The sequence below is a fragment of the Centroberyx affinis genome, unplaced genomic scaffold (genome assembly GCF_046629955.1).
Source record: "Centroberyx affinis isolate AG114_WGS23_722 - 3 ecotype Tasmania unplaced genomic scaffold, CSIRO-AGI_Caff_v1 ptg006147l_1, whole genome shotgun sequence".
Classification (NCBI taxonomy): Eukaryota; Metazoa; Chordata; class Actinopteri; order Beryciformes; family Berycidae; genus Centroberyx; species Centroberyx affinis.
In genome coordinates this window covers 1-7,476 of record NW_027283123.1, presented here as the reverse complement: position 1 = coordinate 7,476, position 7,476 = coordinate 1, and positions in this window count along the sequence as shown.

Genomic DNA, 7,476 nt, shown 5'->3' with positions numbered 1-7,476 from the left:
GCTTACATTCATGATCTTGCATAGGCATACTAACCTAAAAAACCTATTATTGGGAATCATGAGAAAGTTTCAGAGCGACAGACACAGAGTGTCCCCGTAACCATAGCAACTCACTCACTCCTGCCTGCGTGCGCACGGCGCGAGGGGAGAGGGAGAGACAGAAGAGCCGCTGACTGAGATTACTCTGAGCAGCATGCATGGGAATAAATTACAATATAATAATTATATAATAATAATATAATATAATGATTTGTGTATATTTCTCGCTATTCAGATGGTCTGAATAACTCGCTGCTGCTGTGCTGCTCTGTCTCGTCTGTCCTGCTGTCAGTTTCCTTTTTTCACGTTGCAACGTTATCAGTTATGAATTTGTTTTTCACTGCATGAGAAAATAGACTTGTGGCGTGAGAGCATGTGAAAAATGTCAATTGCGTGAGTCTCTCGGTCAATGCGTGAGAGTTGGCAGCCCTGTGAACTCGCTTGTCATTATTATGTATGAAACTGCCAATCAGATTTATTTACTTATTAATCGCAGGCCCACTTTAACCGCTGGCTGTAGACTGCTAATACAGAATAATAGTCCATACATCCATACTGATCGTTCCAGCGCGTCCCGTCTCTCTCTCCACCGCTGTCGTGGAGATAGATTTTGGCCGGATCATCGGGAACAAATCGGCGCCCAGCTAGTGGCACTGGCCGGAACCGTGGCCCCGGGAAACTTTGGGAAGGTCGGCAATAAGCCCTCGGCATGCTGAAACCTCCATGCTTGTTTGTGTCTCTCTCTCCCCCGACAGAACAGAGGATTTCAGGTGGACTGAGCTCGCGCATATGCATCGACATAAACGGTGATATGATATAATTGTATAGATTCTACTTTAGCTTCAGCTTACATGCATGATATTGGTCAGCCTGCCTACTGTGTGGGAGAAACGGGCTCCCGATCTCAGCGGAGAAACTAGACGGCAGAGAAAACGAAACTTACATTTCTGGCTCTGTGACGCTATGATGTGCCACGTGCCACGGCCGACCAATGGTGTAACTTGATCACTAAGTCACTCAGTCAGTCAGTCAGTCAGTCAGTCAGTCAGTCAGTCAGTCAGTCAGTCAGTGACAGACATTCGCGTTTGTAGGGCTGGCCGATAAAACGGGACATAAAAATACCATTATGAAAATGTTTTCCTGTACAAGTGTGCTTTGGAAAGTGATTTAAAAGATGATAGTGATCTGGCTAGCCTGAGCTCCTCTAGACGCTTTAAACCCTACGTACAGTAATTAAAAAAAACACGCACACACACAAGTACACACTGTAAGATAATGATTACTACCAGAGACCTGTGTGTAATTACAATTAACATCTTTTCATTTGGAGGCAACAGAATCCCCAGCTGTCTTATCAGCGGTGAGTCATGTGCTGAAACTCGTCTAACAAGGCCAAGTTAGCCCAACACACTGTCCGTTTCCATAAAAGATGCAACTAAAGGGACACTCTTCATCCGGCCTTGTTATCCTTGACATGTTTGACATTTGAAACTAACATACAGTACAGTGTAGTCATCCCAGTTGCATAATGCCCTCTCCCAGGCTGAAAGCCCTAGGACACGGGGCCACAATTATCATGAAAGGTCATTTAGTGCAGCAGAATACGGTGCATCCACTCCATTGCATACATAATTCAGGAGAAAGAGCTCAGGGGAAGAATATATTTTCTTGTAGATTTTGCACGTAGCGCATCTCATTCGGCCCTGTTTTGGAATTTTATTGAATTAAGTGAAATTAGCTTCTGGTTAAGTGACAGAGGAGGAAATATGCTGCTGCACTCTGGGCAAAATGTCTCTAGCGTTTATGTCAGAATCGTCAGAATCACATCGGTGAAGGGCGTAGCTGGAGTCATACCAGCAGACTGAGTCACAGTATGCAACGCTTTTTTGCCCTCAATTTTCACCCCCTGTTTGTTTTCACAGTACTTTTCCCACCAAACTCTTGCTTGTAGACAATATTCAAGGCCTCACGCTGGAAGAAAAGATGCATTTGACAATTTCGTAATCACGTTAAGCAAGGTTGAAGCTGTTCTCATGCACTGGAAATTGTTGGACACTAAAAAACAAAAGGTTCTGTGCTGCAGCTTTTAAAGTTGAAACAGTGAATCTGATTAAAAGAAATGCGTGGATTTTATACCTTATCCAGTCTGTAAAATCAATAGTTCCAAAACTCAGCAGGACATTTTTAAACATTGCATATGTCAATTTAATATTGAACCATCTCATTAATATGAAACAGCCTTCTGTGTGTCTGTGTGTGTGTTCTCCAGATTAATTGGCTATAAATTATTCAGTGATTTCTGCTGCTAATGAGGATTCATCTCTCGGTGTACCTGTGAGTAGGCACCCACAGAGGTGTGTGTGTGTGTGTGTGTGTGTGTACAGTAAGTGTGTGAAGACGCAGGAAAGTCACACTTACAGTTCCTCTCAGCTATGACAGAGTGTGAGTGAGAGGGAATCCGTGCAAAATGTGAGTGAATGAGCGTAAACACACACACATGCACATTAACAGTTTCTTAACTGAGCAGAAACAATACTGAGAAAAGACTGGATTCTTTATCTTGTCTGTGTGCCATCCATTGTCTGCCATACATGTCAAAACAATTCACCACCCCACCCCCCAACCACCTACCCACCCCCTTCAGCCTGTGGACACATGCAGTATTGTCTCATGTGTGGTCAACATGATGAATGGAGCCGCGTTGTCATTGAGCATCTTCATTGCCGGCTGTCATATAGCTGCAATGCATGGAGACGTTGAGTCATTTGGTCATGGTGCATCTGTATCCGTGTGTATGTGTGTGTGAGTCTTTCTCCCTGTCTCTCTCTCTCTCATGACTCTTGCATGAAAGGTGGCGTCTCATTTCTGTGTTAAGATGGCTTGGTGAATGTCTGCATGCACTGCCATAGTTGTAGATACATGTAGATTAAATGATTAAAGATGCAATTAGTAAGATTTTTATTGTCCCTTAGCACAAAATGACCATAATACATGCAATTAGCTAGCTTACTCCTCTCTATTGTGAAAATGTACCTTTACTGTTTGTGTCAGTTCCAGGCCACCGTAGGCTGTGGCAGAGAGCTGTCGATGTTGCTGCCCTTCCTACTGGTCCCCAATACCGGTCGATAAAAGTTATAGATTGCTTAATGCCCCTTTAAATGCCGACTGGTCGTTGCGACTTACATAAACAATACAACGGAGGCTTGTTTTTTTTGTTGTTTGCTGTTTGCTGCTATAAAGTATTAACTTGGTTTGCCATGATGATGTAAGGCCTTTCTAAATATAAATCTGACAAGATTAATGTCTGGTCTGATAATGAATTTTGATGCCGCATAAAACTATTTATGTAATGCCCCCAACCTCCCCCCTCCTAACAGGCCTCGGTCTTTCTGATTAAAAGCCCATTCTCCCCTGTTCCCCTGTCACAGGCTTTACTCAATACATCAGTGAGTGAGAGCGAGAGAGAGAGAGAGAGAGAGAGCTCTTTGCATTCCTGTTGACCAACAGAGAATTTATTTTAAGATGTTTGCACTGGATATTTTTAAGTTCATGAATGTTGTCCATGTACTTTACCTATTAAGCTGAGAGGTCATACAAAACCCAGATAATACTATTACGACTACTATTACTACTTCTACTAATGCTACTAATAATATAATCTTTATGTTTACCAGTTACAAAGTGCTTTTCAAGGGGAGTAAGTAAGTGCAAAAGAGATCAAATCAGCAGTAAAAGGAATACAAAGCAACACATGAAAGCAAAGCGTGGCGACCACCCAATGCTAGGAAAAGTAGAAAATATATATATGTGAAAACAAAGTTAAAATGCAGCTCATGAGCAAATCTCCAAACTGCTTTTGAGTGTTCCAGATACTATTGTGTGCTGATCCACTATTTTAGCCATTATATTCAGCATTATATATATATATCATGACATGTGCTGTCATTTGTTCAGCTACACCACACTATATGTCAAGATTCTGTCTCTAAAATGAGGCAGTTTTATACCTATAGGACAGGCAAGTGAAACCACAGCCGTCTATTCCCGTGAGGACAAAATGGCTGCATCACTTTTAGATAGTTTATCATAAAAAGAGAAACAGGGATGGCATGAGATATAGGTGAGAGGTGCACTCAAACTCATAAAAGTGATAAGTACATGCAGATCCCTCCCTCTTTTTCCCATGCAGACAACTATGTGCAGTTCTCCTGCTGTGTGTGTGTGTGTGTGTGTGTGTTGGTCATCCCCTTAACATCTCACTCAGTTGTGAAATAGTCCCGTATATAAAGTCGACCAGTTAGGGACAGCTCCATCATACTTGGATCCAGCTAAACTACTCAGCACCATAAAACTGGTTACATTGTTTCCCAACGGTCCATTTGTTCAATTACCAGTTATTTTCTCCTACCAGTGTCTGCGTCAGACAAGTTTGTTTTTAACAACTCGCTCCAGTAAGTGTTACTTACATCCAGGCAGGTGGATCAGTATTCTACAGCGCTTGTCTGTCAGGAAGCCATTACAGAGCTCTGCCATTTTTCACCCTCTGCTCAGAAATATCATTATGCGCCGCCCAACTCAAAACAGGCCGGAATACAGATGGGCCAGGCGGCGTTTCATTACTGAAATATTTCAGGGTGAGAGTGGCATTTCTCATGAAGATAGAAAGCTGAGATTGTCCCAGCCTCTTCATTCTGCTCGCTGCAGCTTTCTGGCAGGGTTTTACAGTGACGGAGAGCCTTGTGTTTTAGTCAGCCATAAAAACTGCTGAGCCGTATGACTCTCTTACCTGGCGAGGCTTGTTCTTGGAGGCCTGAGTAAAGATAGTCGAGTTGATAAGTAGGAATATGCTTGTACAATCCACCCCTACTTCAGTGACCATAACAGAATTGGTGTTTGCTTTGTATGGCATGATATCAATGTCAAACTTCAGTGAAAGAAAGAACAGAAACCTCAGTATTATTGATGTAGAACAACATTCCACAAAGCATGTAAGTATTGGCAATAATTTAAGGTAAGCATAATCACTTTCTCTCCTGGTCAGTTCAGAAAAAAATACATTATTACACTGAGCTCATTTTTAGAGATAGCATCAAGCACCAGAATGTAATTAGATGTGTAAGACCAGATAAGCACTCTAATGGCTTAACCTTAGAAGTTCAGGTTTTAGTTTAGTTTAGTTTCATTTACTTACTACTACTTACTACATATTAGTGCAGCAGCTAGAGCAGCTATGCAAAGTACAGTCTGGAGCTAGCAAACATATTGGCCACCAGCCTGTGAGATTAGAAGGACTTTCATGTAGACATGACACGGTCCTTAATTTGCTCTTGTCTGAATGTGAAAGATGGTCTAATCATGAATCACTGTGTGAATCCTCAGCCAGTGACTCTCTAACTGTGTCTTGCTAGAGGTGCCATCGAGTTTCCATGACAATGACAGATGGATATGAAGGTAACTGAAATGTTACCTCTGCATCTTTTGTTGTCACTGTTTCGGTTTAAGGACCATCTCAAAAAATAGTACAAGTACGGAGGGGATTTCATTCAGTGGGAAGTGGGCGAGAGTTATCAGCCTCTAAACTTTTTCAGCCTGGAGCTCCACTTAATCTTACCATGTGATCCAGCCTCAGTAAAGCTTGCTAGTAATCGTTTCATATGTGGATCCACCAGTAAGAGACCAGTGCCACTTTCTGGGCCATACTTTTAAAAACACTGATGATGAGTGAAAAACACATTCTGAAGTTCAGCACTTCTAATTTCTAGCACATTAACTATGGAGCCAGTGCTGTTTGGTCTGTTATTTTCTGTATACTGAAGTAAGGCTGTGTGTTGGTGGATAGGGGGCAGTATAAGGACAGCTACTAAAACCAGTTTCCCCAGCATGGCAATGGTAATGCAAGCCATGGTAATGGGACGAGCAGGGAGCGGAGAGGCCCGGTGTCCTGGCCCGGGATGTGGCACTGTGGGTAGAGAGAAGAGATTTGGGTCAGCTCTGGCCTGGAGGAGAGGAGCTGTCACACAGGAACATAGCTGTTCGCTGGCTGCATCTATCTAGGAGGCAGCATGCATGCGGGCGTCAGGCGTGCACAATACTGGGGAGATTACTGTGTGCATCGCCTCCAGCCCTTCTCCCCTACTTTTCACATTTCATTTGCGGCGCTGTGAATGCGTCTTCGCCGTATTGCTATAAACACGGCCTCTCTGCAATCCTGTGTGTGTCTACGCACTCAAACCTACAGTACAACTCCATTTCTGTTCCAACTTTCCGCTGATACACGCACATCCTTTCTTTCCTGACCTTTTTTTTTTACCAAACCTAATTAGCGTATGAGTTTGCATTTTCTCTGCCTCCGTTTCTTCAGCAGGGGGACAAGGAAGAGTGGGGGGTATGCAACGCTACACTCATGATGGCGTCTTGTAATGTACCCCTACTGCTGTTTGATACATGGGGCTTTTATTTCAGAGGGTCACGGCCTCGCCAAATGAAATGAGTTGTCGAGACCTCTCTCATGGCCGTATCGTAGATGGAATCCAGATACGTATGCTTTTAGCTTTTACTGATTACGTCTCCGTTGAGTTGCCATCGCATTAAATAGGGTGCTAATGCATTGAAGGGACACACACTCACACACACACTCGCACACACACACACTGTTGGCTTGAGTTCTTGTGCCCAGTCAGAGCAAACAGTACGAAGGGGAGCAGAGACGGAGTGACTCATCACCAGATGGCTGAGTGTGGCGCATCTCCGCCACCAGGAGCCCTTATGCTTTTACCACCTGGAACAGACCCAGCTGACGCGCCCCTGGAGCCCAGCCACCCGGAACACACAGCAGAGACCGGGGCAAAGCAGAGAACATAACCCCCCACCAAGCCTGGATCCTTCTCTCTTCTCCTCGTTAGTTGTCCTGCATTACAACGTAGTGCACGCACCCCGCTGTCTTGTCTCTCTCTCCGTCTCTCTCTCTGTGTCTTTCTGGCTCCGACAGCATCGCCATCCTCCCCTCCGTCTTTGACTTCTTCATCCTATCTGCTGAATCCCCCCCCCCTCACTTCCTCCTCCCCACCCCACTCCACCCGTCAAGTCTTGGCTCAGGCATCAGTAACAGACTCAAATCCGCTTGCCCAGCTCAAGCCTCTCTCTCCTTCTCTCTCTCTCTCTCTCTCTCTCTCTCTCTCTCTCTCTCTCTCTCTCTCCTCTCTCTCTCTCCTCTCTCTCTCTCTCTCTCTCTCTCTCTCTCTCTCTCTCTCTCTCTCTCCTCTCTCTCTCTCTCTCTCTGTCTCCCCCCATCTCTCTCTCTTTCTACATCTCTCTCTTTCTACATCTCTCTCTATACCTCTCTCTCTTTCTACATCTCTCTCTGTATTTCTACATCTCTTTCTACATTCTCTACATCTCTTTCTACATTCTCTACATCTCTCTCTCTATCTACATCTC